General features: G+C 36.2%; 1 long non-coding RNA gene across 1 annotated transcript; it reads left to right on the plus strand.

Annotated features, from left to right (window-relative positions):
- Nucleotides 1–1173: 1173 nt before the first annotated feature.
- On the plus strand, nucleotides 1174–19644 carry LOC116552214. Its single transcript, XR_004269278.1, has 3 exons — nucleotides 1174–1282; nucleotides 18766–18832; nucleotides 19060–19644. It is a non-coding gene; the product is annotated as an uncharacterized LOC116552214 (long non-coding RNA).
- Nucleotides 19645–20824: the final 1180 nt, after the last annotated feature.

The following is a 20824-nucleotide window of genomic DNA, read 5'->3' on the forward strand; positions in this document are numbered from 1 at the left end:
AGTGTAGTTAAAATCAGTGTAATTTCTTTAAAAGTAGAAACCAAACTCAGTCATGTTTTGATTTAGTACTGAAAATAAATGAGAATCCATTTGCTCTTGGACTGAAATGAATCCAGCCGTTTTTATCATCCTCTATTTGCTTGTCAATGAAAAACACTTTTTGAAACATAAACATGATAAATGGTTCAAAATTAATTTGAGAGTTATGAGGTGAGTTGTACATAATAAAACAGAAAAATGGCAGCAAGGAACACTTTTCTGTAGAGAAATAAGAAATCTATCCTATAGAGAGAGTTGCTGAGAGTTGCTTTTTGCTGTGCAGCTTATGTTTAATCCCCACTGTGGTCAATAGTCATCAGGATTTTGAAGGGCTCGGTATAAACACAGTCAAGATTGTTTTTTTCTAATGACTCTCTATCTTCTCCCTTGACGTGTTTTCTTTCCCTTTAGAACCTTGTCCTTATGACCCTATATATTGTTGCAAACAACCTGTAATGTGCTCCAGCTGCTTTTCTTTTTGTCTCCTCACCCCATCAGTCAGGACTGGCTGTAGTAATAGCTTGATCATGAGTTTATATTCTCATATCTAGAGGTAGGTAGTCCATGACTGGTAAAAATTATTTTAATCAAGGCCCATGATTACCCTGAAAAACTTATGTAAGGAAGAGATTCATACAAGTTTTTTTTTTAATTATATGTCTTTAATACCCATAAATACGGGGTAGAACATGATGGGTGTATGGTACATTGCATGGATAGAAAAAGAAGAGAACTGGGTGGAAGATTGAAGACTGAACATAGATTCTAACATTTAGGAATTAAACTGGACACAATCCAGAGGTCTGGCATATGCTGAGTTAAAGTTAGACCAAAGGGCTGCAATGCATCTGAAGAAAATTAACTCTAGAATTCATGCCTCAAGTGTGGATTAATACAGAAGCAAGTGTGAGGCTGTGAATTAAATCTCTCAGTATAGAATATCGGTAGATGTTAGTGATAGGCAATAAGGCACAAAATCATAATTAGAAAAGATCTCATCAGGAAGCTAAATATGGTAATTTGCTTTGCACCAAGGGAATATAAAAGGATAAAAATTTTATCAGACTCCTGGGAGAATGGGGAAAAGATACAGGTATTTTTCTACTGAAGCTTTTCTTTTTATTTTTTAGGAGTTTAGGAGGACATACGTATCTCAAAGTATTCCAAGGACTCTAGTACTGTGTGGAAAATATATCCTGCAGCTGGGCTTCCTGCAGCTCAAGAAAGAGATTTCCATGCCAAAGTAAGTTAACTAAATAATAAAGGGCATCCACATGAAGAGCTAGTTAAACTATTAAACCTCTTAAAGCTTGCCTACCAGTCACTGTGGTATCAATGGGAACATACAGGTTTTAGAGAAGACAGAATGGATTGAAATCCTGACCCTTGACATTTACTAAATATTGATACATAACTTTGGGAAACTTATTTAACCACCCTAAGCCTCTTCATCATTCATACATCCAGCATTTATTTATTTGCTTATTTATTTTTTTAACTTTTTAAACTTTTGCTTTAGGTTCCAGAGCACATGTGCAGGTTTGTTAAATAGCTAAATTGTGTCATGGGAATTTGTTGTATAGATGAAATAATCTATATCACCCAGGTGATAAGCATAGTATTTGATAGGTAGTTTCTTGATTCTCATCCTCCTTCTACTTTTCACCCACAAGTAGATACTCTCAATGTTTAGCTCCCACTTATAAGTTAGAACATACAGTATTTGATTTGATATTACTGCATTGGTTTGCTTAGGAAAATGCCCTCTAGTTCCATCCATTGCTGCAAAGAACATGATCTCATTTTTTTTAATGGTTGCATAATATATCATCACGTATATGTACCACATTTTCTTTATTCAGTCTACCATTGATGGGCATTTAGATTAATTCCATGTCTTTGCTATTGTGAGTAGTAAATGAACATATGCATGCATCTGTCTTTATGGTAGAATAATTTATATTCCTTCTGGCATAAACCTAGTGATGCAATTGCTGGGTCAAATGTAGTTCTGTTTTAAGTTCTTTGTGAAATTGCCAAACTACTTTTCACAATGGTTGAACTAATTTACATTCTCACCAGCAGTGTGTAAGTGTTCCCTTTTATCCACAATCTTACCAGTATCTGTTATTTTTTTGACTTTTTAATGATAGACCTTCTGAATGGTGTGAGATGGCATTTTATTGAGATTTTGATTTGCACTTCTCTAATCATTAGTGATGTTGAGTATTTTTTCATATGCCTGTTGGCCACATGTCTGTCTTCTTTGAAAAAAATACCTATGTCCTTTTCCAACTTTTTAATGGAATTGTTTGCTTTTTGCTTGTTAATTTGAGTACCTTATAGATTCTGGATTTTAGACCTTGTTGGATACACAGTTTGCAAATATTTTCTTTCTTTTTTTTTTTTTTTGAGACAGAGTTTCGCTCTTGTTACCCAGGCTGGAGTGCAATGGCGCGATCTCGGCTCACTGCAACCTCCGCCTCCTGGGTTCAGGCAATTCTCCTGCCTCAGCCTCCTGAGTAGCTGGGATTACAGGCATGCGCCACCATGCCCAGCTAATTTTTTGTAGTTTTAGTAGAGATGGAGTTTCACCGTGTTGACCAGGATGGTCTCGATCTCTTGACCGCGTGATCCACCCGCCTCGGCCTCCCTAAGTGCTGGGATTACAGGCGTGAGCCACCGCGCCCGGCCTTTGCAAATATTTTCAATCATTCTGTAGGTAATCTCCTTCCTCTGTTGATAGTTTCTTTTGCTGTACAGAATATCTTTAAAGTATCATTTGTCAATTTTTAATTTTGTTGAAGTTGTTTTTTGGTGTTTTTCTCATAAAATCTTTACCAGTTTCTATTTACAGAATGGTATTGCCTATGTTGTCTTTCTGGGTCTTTATAGTTTTGGGTTTTACATTTAACCCTTTATCTTGAGTTGACATTTGTATGTGATATAAGGAAGGGGTCCTGTTTCAGTCTTCTGTATATGGCTAGCCAGTTATCCCAGCACTATTTATTGAATAGGGAGTTCTTCCCCCATTGCTTGTTTTTGCTGGCTTTGTCAAAGATCAGATGGTTGTAGGTGTACAGCATTATTTCTAGGCTATTTTCTGTTCCATTAGTCTATGTGTCTGTTCTTGTACCAGTACCATGCTGTTTTGGTTATTGTAACCTTGTAGTGCAGTTTGAAGTGGGATAATGTGATGTCTCCAGCTTTCCTCTTTTTCGCTAGGATTGCCTAAATAGTTTTTTCTAATTCTGTGAAAAATATCATTGGTGTTTGATAGGAATAGCACTGAATCTATAAATGGCTTTGAGCAGTATGGGCATTTTGACAACACTGATTCTTCCTATCCATTAGCATGGAATGTTTTTCCATTTGTTTGTGTCATCTCTGATTTCACAATCAGAGGACTATTTATAATTCTCATCGTAAAAATTTTTTTGTGTCTCTTGTTACCTGTATTCTTTGGTATTTTATTATTTTTCTGGCTATAGGGAATGGTATTATGTTCTTGGTTTGGCTCTCAGATGTTGTTTGTGTAAAGAAATGCTATTGACTTTTCTGCATTGATTTTGTATCCTGAAACTTTTCTGAAGTTGTTTACTGGATCTAAGAGCTTATAGGCAGAGATGAAGGGGTTTTCCAGGTATAGAATAATATCATCTGCACTCAAAGATAGTTTGACTTCCTCTCTTCCTATTTACTTTTGTTTCTTCCTCTTGCCTGATTGCTGAGGCTGGGACTTCTAGTACTATACTGAATAAGAGCAGTGAGAACGGGCATCCTTCCTTGTCTTGTTCCAGTTCTCAAGAAGAATGCTTCCAGGTTTTGCCCAATCAGTATGTTGGCTGTGGGTTTGTCATAGTATTTTGAGGTATGGCCCTCCAATGCCTAGTTTGTTGATGGTTTTAAATATGAAAGACATTGAGTCTCATCAAAAGTCTTTTCTGCATGTATTGAGATGATCATGTGGTTTTTTTTGCTAGTCCTGTTTATGCAATGAATAAGTGAACAAATGTGATTTATTGATTTGTGTATATCGAACCAACTTTGCATCCCAAAGATAAAACCTACTTGATCATGGTGGTCTAGCTTTCTGATGTATTGCCACTGGATTTGGTTTACTAGTATTTTGTTGAGGATTTTTGCATCTATGTTTATCAAGGGTATAGGCCTAAAGTTTTTAGTTGTGTATCTGGCAGATTTTGGTATCAGGATGATACTGGCCACATTGAATGAGTTGTATATGAGAAACATATTCCAGGTATATAATTTCCTTTCTGACTCTCAGGGCCTCAGCTGGCACCATCTTTTGAGGGTTTGATCAACTGACATGAAGTTCTTCATAACATTGTATCAGATTTCAGGCTGCTTCTGAACTGGACCCCTCAAAATGGGACATTAAAAAAGCCTTCTTTTAATGAGATCAATTATGCGAACATTTATTTTTAGGACTTTAATAATGGTATTTTCTATTACTTCTTTTACTATTATATTATTTAAGTTTGTGGAATAGCATTCATTTCTCCAAAATATAGTACATTCATGTCATAGTATAGCAGAGTCACATTATGAGTAGAACATGAGCAGTTTAAAAAAAACAAACAAACAAAAAACTTTTTATTAAAACAGTTAAGCTGAAGTAAATAAATATTCCATATCCATTAAAGAACAGAGTTTTGGAAGTAATCCTTGAGATGGTCTACTTATTGCTAGAGGATCTGAGATGGCTTTACTAAATCTTAGAACATCTCATCTTTTTCCTGGGTTTACATTTAATTCACATAAAAACTCTTCGAGCTGAGAACATATGTTTCTCTTCTCTGTAACATGTTCTGTTGAAGGCTCTTACTTGTAAAATCTCAGTCTTATTTAGATTTTGTTTTTCTAAACATTGTTTAAGCATAGTGTAAATCATTATAACAGACATATTGAATGGTTTTCAACCTAAGGTTTTTTACTGGTTTCATGTCAATGTGACTTTTAGTTTGTGTTTTATTGATGATAATTTAAAAAAAAAAGCGCTCAACATTGCTAGGAGAGTACTGTTCCCAAACAAGGATATAATCTTTTAAAATTATATTGATTTCTGCCAAGAAACCAGAGTCAGTTTCATATTTTGATTAATTTGAAAAAATATTTGATTTCATTAATTCAACTTTTTCAGTAAGTTCTTATTGTCAGAGGTGCTTGGGTAATAATCCTCACTTTACCATTTTTGGATTTACTTTTTTCTCTACGTTGCATCCACTGTGTTGTTTTCCCTAGTGTGTTTGTTTTCTTTTTCAGTTTTCCAGCTCCTTGTCTTGTCTTTCTCCTATTACTTCTGCATAGACAGGCTCTAGCTGGCCAGTTAGTTTATGGTGGTTCCTCTTCTCATGACCCTCACTCTCACAACATACTTCCACCTCACACACAGCTTTGAAGCCACTCTCTGCATTATTCTGCAGAGATCTGTGTTCTGTTTTTTCTTATCTGATACACAATAACAAAATGGCATTTAAAGCATGTTAGCTTTTTAATCTTTTATGTTTTTAGTTAAATGCAAAAATAAATAATTATCTATCTATCGTCTATCTACTTATCTATAGCCAAAGGATGGCTGCTTTCCATTTAAAATAGATTTAAGAAAAAAGAAAAAAAAAAGAAGAAGTAACAGAAAGCAGCTCTCTCTACCTAAGCGATGAGTCTTTTTCTTGCTCTATAAATATCTGGGACTTGAATTAAAAGGATTGAGCTGCTGTTCCTGGATGTTGATGATTCTCAGAGTGGAATCTTATCGACTTATTGTTTGAAAAACAAGCTTCTCATATCCTCCAAAAGTAGTTTAAGTGTATGTGTGGAGGTGTCTGGGTGTATGTTATTACATTAGACAGCGGATGGCATGGTTTTACTGATGGTATAAAGAGACCGCATGTCTCTCTGAAGGGAATTTATTGCCATTGTTCAGGTTAATGTTTTTAATATCAGAATATTTGTTATTGCCAGTGAGGTAATGTTTAAGTAAATCAATTGTGCCACTTTATTATGCAATTGTAATGAGGTCTAGGCCTTCACATGTCCCTTGAGTTTAAGTTTAGCTCTTGGAGTTGACTTTAAGCAATTTCACTGCCTTCCTCCTTTTCTGGATTGATTGGAATAAATAAATGGTGTAGTGTTTGGTAGGTAGGGAGGGTTGTCCTAAAAGCTTCATGCTTGTGTGATGATGCCTCTTTTTCCATCACTGGCTGAGATTCCTTTTTGTCCTCAGTGTATTAGTGTCTTCAATGTACACTCAGGCAAAATTGTCTAAGTGATCCAAACCTTTCCAGAGCCAAGAGAAGGTCAGGAAAGCACTTGAGCAAATCTCTATGCTCACCTTAAGGTTTAGATCTACATATACTTTTTAGTCATTAAAAGTATACGTAATTTTTTTTGAGGTTTGCATAAAGGCTAGAAGTTCTCAATAGGGTTTACCTGGAAGAGGTACTGGTTTAAGAAATTAGGTGTATTAGTCCTGTTTGTATGGTGAGGGTTGATTGCCTTAGTATTCAAAGGTACAGACAAAAATAAAAGCCATAAGTTTTGCATGCATCAGGATGCAAGCAGTATTCTCATGAAGATCAATATCCTTCATAGAGGACTACTTATAGAAGAGTTCTGAGGACTTTCATCTGCAAAGCAATCTGTGGGACTAATCATAACCCTGAGCTGGGGTATATTTTATTCTTGGTTTAACATAACCAATGAGAAGTCATGGAAGAGAAGAATTAAATAGACTGAATTTGCTCATCATGCCATTCCTTACCTTTGGAGTCTGCTGGACTCTCTGGAGGTATGAAAGATATTCTAATTAAAAAACCCTCATTGAAAATACCTTCAGAAAGGAATTAGGCCCATCATTCCCATTTATGTGATGGTTGGGAAACGTATACCATTTTACCAGCAGTCATCTCTCATAAAATGATATCACTCTGGATATGACCTCTAGATTAGTGGTGTGTCAGGCAACTATTTTTCTTAAAACTCCAGTAAAATTAGCTCCTGAAAAAGTATTTCATGCTGATAAAAAATAAGATCCACTTGGATCTTACTTTTAAGTAGACTAATGGTCCAGTTACAGTATTTTATGAGTCAGATTTATGAAAACACAGCTGTTGGGAAATTGGGTAGGTTAATTTTATGTATCAACTTGACTGGGTCATGAGGTACCCAGACATTTGGCAAAATATTATTATTTAAGTAATTATTATTCTGGGTGTGCTTTTGGATGAGATTAAGATTTAAATCAGTACATTAAGTAAAGCAGATTACTCATCCCTAATGTAGATGGGCCTTATGTAGTCAGTTGTAGGCCCAAATAGAACAAAAGAGCTAACCCTCTACTGAGAAGGAGATAATTCCTCATGCCAAAGTTCCTTTGAACTGGGACATTGGCCTTTTTCTACTTGTACTGAAACATCGGCTCTTCCTGGGACTAAAACTAAGCAAACAGATCTCTTAGTTCTTAGGCCTTTGAATTCAGACTAGATCTACAACATTAGCTCTTCTGGGTTCCAGGGTCTGACTTACCTTGCAGATCTTGGGACTTGCAAGTCTCCATAATGATAAGAGCCAATTCTTTATAATAAATCTTTTTCTTTCTTTGTATACATTCTATTGGTTCTGTTTCTCTGGAGAATCTTGACTAATATAACAATTAATCTGTTTTCCATTAAAATACATTAACGTCCCTTGACTCCTAGATGTAGACATTTTCTGAATATTGTACAAGAAGAATGTTACTAAAAAATTACGTGTGGCCTCAGTCCTGATTGATACTTTTCCTTCAGATGTTCAGAAGATTGTGAAAAAACCCAATGCAGTTGAGGGGTCAGGGTGGAGAGAGTGTGGAAAGGGACTAAGTGTCTGTCTGTTGTGCTAGGGCCTGAAAATGATCATCCGCCACTTAGGCTCTGTGGAAGGAATAGAAAAAGGAAAAGAAAGATGAAGAGGAGAAGGAAGAATAAAGGAGGCAGAGGAGATGGAAGCTTGGGATGGTTTTTACTTGTTTAGAAGAGGTATTGGAAGTGGGGTTTAAGGCCTTCAGGAGGCTTTAAGAGCTGTTTCTCTTAGGTTGCTGCCATATCTCTTTTGGACAATTTCCTTTACACTCTCAGCTTTAGGGAGCCATAGTAGCCTGAAGATAGCAGTGAATGTTCAACTTCTGTGATGCCTGTGCCTCAACCTCTCACTTGGCAGCAGATGTTAAATCAGGAAAGACGAAAGACCTCTGCAAAAGAGAAGAGCATCTCTGGATTTTGATCTTTCTATTTTCAATAAGTTCCCTAGTTCCCAGGAGAGAAGACCTTAATGTATGGAGCTCATCCACATCATAATCTCCTCACATATTCAGGGATTATTTGAGTTGTTTCTTCTGTCCTAATCTACACAAGGAGAACCCTCTCAAAACAAGCTCATGGTTATTAGTCCTGCCTACACACAGCAAGCACCAAGCATGCAAACAGCCTTAAAAAAATGCCTGCATTACATCTTCACTCTTTCAAACAGGAAGAAGAGAAATGAGTTACAAGGCAATACATGTTTATCAGTCTGGAAACCATTGTCTGTGGGGGTGCTGCTGCTCCAGGTTTGCCTGACTATTCATCAACTGAGCAGGAAGCTGTTCTCAGGAAAGAGGCCTCATCCTGTAGCATCCTAGGGCTGAGTGGGCAGGGTGGAAGGTACAACAGGAACAGCAGGAAAGCCCTTTTAAATTCTGGAGATTCGAGGCCGGGCACGGTGGCTCATGCCTGTAATCCCAGCACTTCAGGAGGCAGAGATGGGTGGATCACTTGAGGTCAGGAGTTTGAGACTGGCCTGGACAACATGGTAAAACCCGTCTCTACAAACAATACAAAACTTAGCCCAGCATGCTGGCACATGCCTGTAATCCTAAGTACCTGGGCGGCTGAGGCAGGAAAATCGCTGGAACCTAGGAGGCAGAGATTGCAGTGAGCTGAGATAGTGCCACTGCACTCCAGCCTGGGTGACAGAGCAAGAGTCTGTCTCTAAATAAATAAATAAATCTTGGAGATTTGAGTAAACATTTATTAGCTGGCAATAAACAGTGGGATACCCAGTGGTGAGGATCTTTTTACCTTCGTGTCAGTCTGTCCTTTCTTCATACAGGGTCAATTGCAGTGACATTCATAGTTATGAACAAAGGCTCACTCTTGAATAAGAAAAAGCAGGCATCCTAGGGCATGGGAACCTGGTTTTCATATCGGGTATGGTCTTTTCTAGCAATTCTCCATCCAAACTAATCCTTGCATGGCTTCCTGTCAATGTCTAGTATTGCTGTCTTTTTTCCCAGCCCTGCCCATTTCATTCAGGGAGCTCTGGATACCAAGATGCCCAAGGCTTACCGAATGATGCTGCTCATTCTCCCCAGTGTGATGGACTGCTCTTGCAGACATCCTGCTTCTATAGAAGGACACTAAACAACATACACCTGCTGCACAGAGACAGCAATGCAACAGCATAGTGTTTAAGAACTGTATTTTTCAGCAGGCTCTGGAGCATTTTTTAAAGCCCACTTGAGAAGTTCTTAAAAATGGGTTTAGTATAGTAGTTTTCAGGGTTGTGGTAAAGGATCCTTCACATGGCTTCATGCTAATTTTTATTTTGCCTAGTGATAGGAACTTTTCTTTCAATTCTTTTCTTTCTCTTTCCTATCTACTTACTGGCCTCCATTCCAATTTAAAGCCCAGGTGTTTTCAAATTTTCATTGTGAAAAGTCACATAAGGTGTCTAGCAAAAATAAATAAATAAATAAAAATCTCAATTCTTAAGACCTACTATCAGGAGCTCTGGAGTAAATACAAAAATTGGCATAGAAACACGGAGAATTTTGATGCAAGGGATTCTCAGCCTGTATCTAAGAATACTACTTTAGACTTTGCTGCTCAAATTTAATGGGTTATCAGTGCTTATATAAGACATGAATAGATTTTTAGCTTCATTGCTTTTATGTACTTTTTTTTTTTCCCATTTCAGGATTTAAAAACCAAATAAAAAACAAATTAAATGCAGAATGCAAAAAAACCGTGCCACTATCTTATCACTATATTTGAGTAAACTTTTAAGACTCAAAAATATGTATTCAAATATTGCTTCACAGAGTCAAAATCAAACCAGAGATTTCATTTCCATGAAAACTAAATTTAAGAAACGCTTTAGAGAAAAAATTGTATCATGTTTCCCCTCATATTGAAATCCTACAAAATTAAATATATTTGTTAATAGTCAAGGTGAAAATGAAATTTTTATCTAAGTCAGACTTTTTTCTCCAACCTATAAGGTTTTGTCTCTCTCTTTGTGCCTCTGTCTTTCTGTATCTCTGTCTCTCTTTGATTTTAATCCAATGTGAAAGGAAACTATTTGCTTCTGTTAGATCAGATTTTTAGCATTCAGGGCATAAATGAGTCTCACGGTGGAGTTTATTTTCAGTGACATTTTGAATATCAAATTATTAGTTTGCCCCAACAGATGAGAGGACAAATTTGCTTTTATTCTGGCTGAAAAATAGAGAAATTCCTGGAAAATTAGTTATTGATTAGACTTACTTTCACATGTAAATGAAAGTTTGCAAGTCAAGTGGTACTTTAAATACTTTGAGGATTTTGCATATCTTGGGGGAAACTGGTGACCAATTTACTGGTAATGTGAGCACCAATTTGCTAACATGAATAACTATTCCGTAATTGAGCTGATGCATAAATCTGGTTATCTGTGTATTGTGTTCCATTAAAGTCAGTTGCATGTACCCTGGATGAATAACCTATGGCCACAAGCAAATGAGACAGAAATAAGCCTGGCTGGCCTGAGGAATAGGAAGAAGATGGATCTTACCGTAGTGTACGGGGGAGGAAGTGAAATGACATATTGACTGTTGAGTGTCTGCTATCTTCTTTAATCATCAAAAACCTACCAGGCAAGTGTCATTATTATCCTCATTCTATGGAAATGAATTGAGTTCCATTATCTTGCTTGAGATCATAGGTAGCAGAGCTGAGATTCAAGTCCAGATCTGATTCAGATCCCTACGGTCTTTCCATTATCCAGTGGCTACTTCTCGCATGATGGAGGATTACCTATGGGATTTAGAACAAGTAGACTGATTTTTCTCATCTTGTCATGTAGCCAGACATAGTCTCTAACTTAAATAATGTATAAATCTGTTTCAGCAGTATTCATTAGCAAAGCTTGTCAGCTCTGGAAATCACCTACTTCTGTCCACCAAATTATTTAGGGAACCAGACTATGTTCACAAGAAATCGAAAGTGACCCAGAGTGATTATATATGCTGTCTATTACTTTGCCTTAAAGTAACTGTCTGACAACTATCAATGGAGTAGCTGCATAGTGTGTATGGTCTGTATTTATTTTTAATAGCTTTTAGGGGTATAATTGGCACACAATAAGCTTCACATATTTAAACCATGCAATTTGATAAGTTTTGACACACATATACAATACACACACATGCTTTTGAAACCATCATCATAATCAAGATAATAAACACCTCTAGCCACCTTGACATCCTAGACAAACATGGATTTGTTTTCTGTTAGTATAGATTAATTTTGTATTTTCTTGATTGTTATATAAAGGATTTACATAGTATGTACTCTTTTTTGTCTGGCTTCTTTAACTCAGAGTAATGTTTTGGAGATTCATCCATATTGTTATCAATCATCCACTTGCATCAATAACTTCTTTTTCTTTTATTACTAAATGTTCTATAACATGTATATACCACAATTTGTCTTCCCATTTACTGGCTGATGGACATTTTGGGTTGTTTCTAATTTTTTTTTGACTCTAACAAATAAAGCTGCTATGAACATCTGTTGACAGGTCTTTGTATGCACATATTATTTCATTTCACTACTGCTGAATACTTAGAAGTGAAATAGCTGGGGGATATAATAGGCATAGTAAACTTTTAAAGAAACTTCCAAAATTTTTCCAAAATGGTAGGATCATTTTACATTCATATTGATAGCATATGAGAATTTCAATTGCTCCACATCTTCACTAAATCTTGATAACATCAGTCTTTTAAAATTTTAGACATTTTAAGAGGTATGTAGCAGTAGCTCATTGTGGTTTAATTTATACTTCCCTAATGACTAATGACATTGAATATCTTTTCATGTGTTATTTGTTAAATCTCTTTGGTGACAGGCCGGTTCAAAACTTTTGCCCCCTTTTTAAAATTGGATCATTTATTTTCTTATTACATTTTTGAGAATTATTTGTATATTCTATATGTAAAGCTCCTAGATATGTGACTTGCAAATACCTTTTACAATATGTGGTTTGTTTTTTTATTCTTTTAAAAGTATTTTTAATACATGTAAGTTCTTATATGAAGTTTTATATCATTTTCTCTTCCAGATAATGCTTTCAGTGTTGTATCTAGGCAATATTTGTCTAGCTCAAGTTCACAGTGATTTCCTTCTATTTTTTCAGTAGTTTTATAGATTCAGATTTTACATTTAGGCCTATGAACTCTTTTGAGTTAATAGTTGCATATGATATAAATATGGAACCAAGTTCTTTTTGTTAATTGGTTTACTTTCCTATATCCAGTTGCATAGCACCATTTGTGGAAAAAACTATTTTTAATTTTTACTGCTTTTGCAGATTTTCCAAAAGTCAACTGATGATAAAATGTCTGTTTCTGAACACTCTATTATGTTCCATTTATGTATTTGTCCATTTTAATAATAATACCATACTGTCTTGATTACTATAGGTTTATAATAAGTCTTGAAATCAGGTTAGGTCCTCCAAGTTTCCTCCTTTTCTTTTCAAAGTTGTAGCTTTGGTAGATTCTTTGCATTACCATATGGATTTTAGAATCAGTGTATTAATTTCTACAGAAAACCTATTAAGATTTTTGTTGCAATTGTATTGGATTTATTGATCATCTTAAGGAGAACTAGCATCATTAGAATACCCAGTCTTCGGTGAAGAGGGAGACCCAGGCATCTCAGATCAACTTCCCCTTTTCATATGTGATCCCTAAAACTGTAAACCAAAACCCTTTTCATATGTAATTCCTGAGACTGTAAACCGAGACCCTTTTCATAGGTAAAGCTATAAACCTAAGATTCTTCCACGTATAACATCTAAAGTATAAGCCTATATAAAGACAGAACCTTTCTTTGTTAGGGGAGCTTGGCTGTTAGGCAACTATGCCACCTTGCTCCTGGCCAAATAAACTCTCCTTCCTCCTGTATTCAGTGTCCGAGAAATCCGTTTCCCACAGCCGCTCCTGCTACATCTGGTCTATGGAAGTGGTAGCTCTCTCCCTTTTTAAACGCTTTTTAAAACGTATCTCTCAGCAATGTTTTATAATTTTCAGTGTGAGGATTGCACATCTTTTGTCAGATATATCACCAAGTATTTTCTAATTTTGATGTCATAAATAATATTGTTTTTGATTTCAACTTCAAGTTATATTTTGCTAGTAAGTAGAAATACAGTTGACTTTTATGGATTGTGAGACTTGACAGACTCACTGATTAATTTCAGTATGTCTTTTAAAATTCTGCAAGCTTTTCTACATAGATGATGATGTCTTCTGTGAACAAAAACTGTAAATAAAGACAGTTTTTATTTATTTATTTATTAATCTGGGTGCCTATTTATTTTTATTGCCTAGTTGCACTCATGTTAGGACAGCCAGTACAATGATGAATATGAAAATAGACATCCTTGCCTTGTTCCTGACATTAGAAGAAAGGCATTCAGTCTTCACAGTTAGGTATGATGTGGGATGTAGATTTTTTTGTGAATGTTCCTTATCAGACTGTGGAAGGTTGCTCCATTGCTAGTATGCTAAACATTGTTATCAGCAATGGATGTTGGATTTTTGTCATGTGCTTTTTTACATATATTGGGGTGGTCATATGTTTGTTTGATTTTTAGTCTATTAATATAGTAAATTACACTGATTGAGTTTTTTATTTGTTAAAACATACTTTCGGCTGGGTGCGGTGGCTCATGCCTGTAATCCCAGCACTTTGGGAGGCTGAAGTGGGTGGATCATGAGGTATGAGATTGAGACCACCCTGGCCAACATGGTGAAACCCCCATCTCTACTAAGAATGCAAAAATTAGCTGGTGTGGTGGCAGGCACCTGCATTCCCAGTTACTCAGGAGGCTGAAGCAGAATTGTTTCAACCAGGGAGTTGAAGGGCAGAGAGCTGAGATCATGCCACTGTACTCCAGCCTGGTGACAGAGCAAGACTCTGTTTCAAAAACAAAACAAAACAAACAAACAAAAACAACATACTTTCATCCTTAGACTACGTTTCTCTCTCCTTTCCTCCCTTACACTAGTAGAGTGAGCAGTTGACTTGGAAACTCAGAAATCCTGGGGGAAATTTTGGTTCTGCCACTTATTAACCATGACCTTGAGCTCTTCACTAAATCTCTCTGACATTCACTCTCTTACATATAAAATAGGAATGATTATGTCCATGTGAAAGTATTATTGGGTAGACTAATTAAGAATGTTTTTAAGAACTGTCAGTAAATTGTAATATATATGTTATATATGTAGAAGGTTTAAGCATTCATGCTGAGGAGTTTTCCATGACAGCAAAATACCAACAAGTGCAACATAAAAACCAAGGATGTCATTTGGCAAAAAAAAAACACCTCCTTTGCCACCAGAGCAATTCTCTATGCCATGTCATATTATCTTCCCAACATCTTTGGAAGATGAGCTTAGTTTGCCAGTTTCAAAGGTGAAGAAGATGAATCACAGATAAGCATAGGTTGATTTTTATGTCTTTGAAAATGGTCATAAAAATATAGAGAGGAACATTTGACTTTATTTTTCTTCCCTACCATATCATGCCAGAAAAAAACATCTCATTCTGATAATTTAGTTGTATGTTTGAATTTCTCATCTTCTATCCCTCCCAGGTTTTCAGTGTTGCATTTCCTTTCACAATTTAAAGGAAAGATTTCTATGAGATGCACACATAAAGTCTTTCACAGAATAAGCAGACACAAAATGTGGACGATTCTTGATTTCTATTTAAGAAGAAGACAGCCAGCTCATTTTCTTCCTGCCTCACCTTGGCAAAGCTGATTAAGTTTATTTGAAATACTGCCAAATGTTTGATCTTTTAATTAATATTTCCTGTATCTCTATAGCAATCTTCTCCTAGAACCTCAAAAGAAATTCATAGTCATTATTAGTTAATACACTCAGGGTCCCTGTGAGACAGGAACAGGGCAGGTAGTGTTATCTGCCTCTTTCACATGAGAGAACTGGAAGTCAGCGTGATGCCTCCAGCCTGTTTCAAGGGGTCTGGGTGATTCAGGAGAAGATCTCAGGGTACTCTCACCAGTATAATTTTTAGCTGGAAAAAATTTGTTTAGGCCCAAGTACAGGAATAGCAGGAATAATTAGAAAATTTATTTAGGCCCGAATACAGCAATATTTATATTGCTGAAAATCAAATTTACAGTTTCTTGCTGCCTGATATTAACCCTTCCTTTTACTCAAACAAGGCATTCTGGATTTTTAAACACTTTTGTCATCCACACAGATATTCATCTGCCATCTACCCATTCATCCATCCATGTATGCATTTCCAACAAAGCACCCACAGACACTATCCTAAATCCTACAGCCACAAAGTTGAAAAAGATTTAGTCCTTTCCTTCAAAGAACTAAGTCTTCTAGAGACAGACATTAGCATGTTCTTCAAAATAAGGCAAATTCTCTGACATACATATGCATATGAAATAGCATCACAAATAAAAATGTGGAAGTTACCAATTCTATCTGGGGTCCTTTAGAAAGAAAATACATTGTTATATTCGCAATACAGCAACTCATGGGATTTAAAACCCAAGCAGGTGTTTTAAATTGTGATACCATCATGCTTTAGAGTGATGCTTTTCAGACTTCAGTGTGCATGAGAATCACCTAGAGGGCTTGCTGAAACATGGATTCCTTGGCTCCCATCTCCAGCAACTCTGATTCATGAGTTTAGAGTAAATGTATTGTTGGCAAACTCCTAGGTGATGCTGATGCTGCGGGTGCAAGGCCACATTTTGAGAACAGACATAACCTTTAGAGGCAGACATAACCTTTGTATCACGGTTTTAACCAGGTAATTCCCTGGATAATTTTTTTTGGGCTTTACATGGAATCTAAGAATGGCAGAGGTCAATGAATAAAAATTCTCATTTTATAGAAGAGGCAAGTGTGATCTAGAAATTTTTAGTGATTTGCACATTGCCTGCTTAAGCAGCAGCAAAGCTGATTCTACACTACTTTTTAAATGGTGATTTCTAGTAATTTTGCCTCATAGAGCTAGCTGATCCTGTGAATCTACCAGTTACAGGTTTTGGTCACTTTTATGAGTATTGATGTACTGATGGAAAACGGCCTGTGAGGGTGGATGTGGGTATCTGTACAGAGACAAACTGCAAAGCAAACACTAGGATGGAGGCAAAGCACCCACTTCCATGGCAAGAAATTTTAGCAGGTCTATTTGTCTCAGTTGTAGTAGTTTTACAGGAAGCTGTTTAGTGAAGCAGCTGTTCAGAAATCTGAAGCCACTTCCTGTGGTCCTCTACTTCAATAGGGAATTATTGCTCATGAACTTTTATGCTTATTGAGGAGTATACACAGGCATACCTTATTTTATTGTGCTTTGCTTTATTGTACTTTGCAAATACTAGGCTTTATGCAAATTGAAGTTTGTGGCAATCCTGGGACAAGCTAGTTTATCATCACTGTTTTTCCAACAGCATATGCCTACTTTGTGTTTCTGTGTCACCTTGTGGTAATTTTAGCAATATTTCAGACTTTTTAAACACTCATATCTGTTATTGTGATCTATGATTAGTGATTTTCAATGTTACTATTGTAATTCTTTTTGGGCAGCACAAATAGTGCCCATAGAAGATGGCAAATTAAATCAATAAATGTTGTGTATTCTGACTGCTGTATCCGCAGGCTGTTCCACCATCTCTCCCCTCTTTTTGGGCTTCCCTATTCCCTGAGATACTAAATATTAAAGTTGGGCCAATTAATAACCCTATGCAATGGCTTCTATGTGTTCAAGTGAAAGGAAGACTTGCACATCTCTTATGTCAAAAACTATAAATAATTAAGCTTACTGAGGAAGGCAGGTCAAAAGATAAGATAGACCAAATTCTAGGCCTCTTGTGCCAAATAGCCAAGTTGTGAATGCAAGGAAAGGAAAGCGAAACAGCTTTATTGCCAATATGGAGAAAGGTTTCATGTTCTGAAGAGAAGGTCAAACTAGAGATAATATTTGCTTAAGCTAAAGCCTAATCAAGAGAAAGACCCTAACTCTCTTTAATTCTATGAAAGCTGAGAGAGGTAAGGGAGCTGAAGAAGAAAAATTTTAAGCTAGTAGAGTTTGGTTTGTGAGGTTTAAGGAAAGAAGTTGACTCCATATCATAAAAGCATAAGATGAAGCAGAATTTTCTGGTGTAGCAAGTGCAACAAGTCATTCAGAAGGTGTATGTATGAAGGTGTCTAGATTCAACAACAGATTTTCAATAGAGACAAAAACACAGCTTTATATTGGAGGAAGGTGCCATGTAGGACCTTCATAGCTAAAGAGGAGAAATCAATGTCTGGTTTCAAAGTGTCTAAGGACAAGCTGACTATCTTGCTAGGGGCTAATGCAGCTGGTGATAATAAGTTGAAGCTGGCACCCATATATCATTCCAAGAACACTAGGGCCCTTAGAATTATGCTGAATCTACCATTCCAAGAACACTAGGGTCCTTAAGAATTATGTTAAATCTACTTGGCCTGTGATGTACAAATGAAATCATAAAGTCTGTATGACAGAACATCTGTTTACATCATGGTTTACTGAATATTTTAAGGCAACCGTAGAGACTTGCAGATACCTTTAAAAATATGACTGCCCATTGACAATGCACGTAGTGACCCAAGAGCTCTGATGGAGATGTACAAGGAGATTAATGTTGTTTTCATGCCTGTTAACACAACTTCCATTCTGTAGCACCTGGATCAATAAGTAATTTCAACATTCAAGTCTTATTATTTAAGAAATATATTTAGTAAAGCTATACCTGTCATAGACCTACAGATTCTCTGATGGATCCAGGCAAAATTAATTGAAAATCTTCTGAAAAGAATTCACCATTCTAGATGACATTAAAAATATTCATAATTCATGGAACGAAGTAAAAATGTTAACAGTAACAGGAGATTGGAAGAAGTTGATTTCATACCTCATGGATGATTTTGTGGGGTTCAAGACTTCAGTGAAAGTGGAAAAAAACTGCAGAAGTAATAGAAATAACAAGAGAACTAGAAATAGAAGTGGAAGGCTGATGATATGACTAAAATATTTTAATCTCAATAGAACTTCAACAAATGAGAAGTTGGTTCTTATGGATGAACAAAGAAAGTGGTTTCTTGAGATGGAAACTAGTCTTGGTGAAGATACTGTGAACATTGTTTAAATAACAACAAATAATGTAAAATATTATATAAACAGTTGTAAAGCTGCATCAGGGTTGGAGAGGATTGATTTCAATTCTGAAAGAAGTTCTACTGTGAGTAAAATGCTATCTAACAGCAATACATGCTACAGAAATTTTTTTTGTGATAGGAAGAGTTAATTGATGTGGCAAACTTTATTATTTTCTTATTTTAAGAAATTGCCACAGCCACTTCAGTCTCAGCAACCATCAGCCTGACCAGTCAGCAATCATCAATCTCAAGGTAAGACCCTCCATCAGCAAAAAGATTTCAACTCACTGAAGGCTTAGATGACTGTTACCATTTTTTAGCAATAAAGTATTTTAATTAAGATATGTACATTGTTTTTTTCAGTCATAATACTACTGCACACTTACTAGACTACAGTATAGCGTAAAAATAACTTTTATATTTACTGGGAAACCAAAACATTTGTATGACTTGCTTTTGTGTCATTTGTTTTACTGCAGTGGTCTGAAACCAAACCTGCAGTATCTCTGAGATATGCATGTAGATATAGCAACTTTTGCTTATTTTGACTTGGGATTGGATGAGTGGAGAAGACAGCAGGGAAGGACTGAACTAACAGATTTCTAGGTTTCTGTCACTTTAGCTTTGTGGTGCTGCTTTTATTTTGTCCATCAATTGTTCAGGTGACCAATCTTATGTCTCAGCTGAGAATGCGGCTCTGGCACCTTTCAATGAGCCTTTGATCTGCGGGCTCCTTAAAGTCTGGACCTTTCCTTCTTTATGTATCCCCAGGGCTTCACACAAAGGCTAGCATGAGCCTCAGGAAATGTTTGCTGAATGGATGGATAAACCGTGAATGTATAAATGCCCCCTCTCAGAATTCTGCTGGCTTTTCCCAAAAGCCCCAAAACAAGGCTAAGGGCTGGCCTGAGGCAAAACTAAGGGCTCTTAAGCACTGAAGCACAACAAATCATATGGAGGCAGTCCGGCCCTTTCTAACCTTCAGGCACATGGCAATTCAGTGTGGATCTTTGCTGGTCAATGCTTCTTTAGAGAACATTCTACTTATCTTTTTTTATTTTTTTAAGGTGTATATATTATTTATTTATTTAATAAAATTATTTGGCCTCTATTTTAAAGTGTATAATTCAGTAGTGTGAAGCATACTCACACTGTTGTGAAACAGATCCCCAGAACTTTTTTATCTTGCAAATCTGAAACTCTATATTCATTATACAACTTCTCTTTTTCTTCTCCACTCAAACCCTGGAAACCACCGTTCTATTTTCTGTTTCTATGAATTTCACTATTTTAGATACCTTATAATAGTAGAATTATACAATATTTGCATTTTTGTGTCTGGCTTATTTCACTTAGCAAATGATATTTACTTAGCAACATGGATACCTTCAAGGTTCATGCATGTTGTACCATGTGACAAAATTTTTGTCTTTTTTATGGCTAAAAAATACTCCACTGCATGTATATACCACGTTTTGTGTATTCATTTATCTGTTGATAGACATTTGGACTGCTCATACCTCTTTGTCTATTGTGAATAGTGATGTTATGAACATGGATATACAAATACAATCATGTACCATGTAACATATTGCTCAACAATAAGCCATGTATATGACAGTGGTTCTATCGTATGGTATTTTTACTGTATCTTTTCTGTGTTTAGATATATTGAGATACACAAATACTTACCATTGTGTTACAATTGCCTACAGTATTTAGTACAGTAACATGCTGTAGCCTAGGTTTGTAGCCTAGGAGCAATAGGCTATACCTTACCATCTAGTTGTGTAGTAGATTCTATCATCTAAGTTTGTGTAAGAATAGTGTGATAACCTGCTTTTTGCCAGCTAAAACTAACTCTCTCTCAGGCTAAAAGCTGTTCAGGCTTTCTGTTAGCTTCTTGAGCTGGACAGACTCCATCTTAGCTTCTTCATTTTAGTTATTTTCCCACCATTAAGTATGTAACTATAGTATGTAGCTAGGGTAGGCTGACACTGGGCATCTCCAGGAATGCATTTGTTGATAAGAGGCCAAGTTAAATGGTACCAGCAGAGCCTGGAATGCAGGTGCTGTCCAGTGCCCAGAGCCCCCATTATCTATAAGTTGTATGTCTTTCATGACAGCTTTACCCCTTGCACCTGGCACTGTTTTATTTCTCATGTACTAATTTATCTTTTAACTTTTTGCTTACTCTGCTTTTGTGAAAAATTTGCTTCAGCTAGGTTTCCCCTCCCTTTTAAA

This window comes from Sapajus apella, unplaced genomic scaffold, assembly GCF_009761245.1.
Source record: "Sapajus apella isolate SASKATOON/1434 unplaced genomic scaffold, GSC_monkey_1.0 scaffold11, whole genome shotgun sequence".
Taxonomy (NCBI): domain Eukaryota; kingdom Metazoa; phylum Chordata; class Mammalia; order Primates; family Cebidae; genus Sapajus; species Sapajus apella.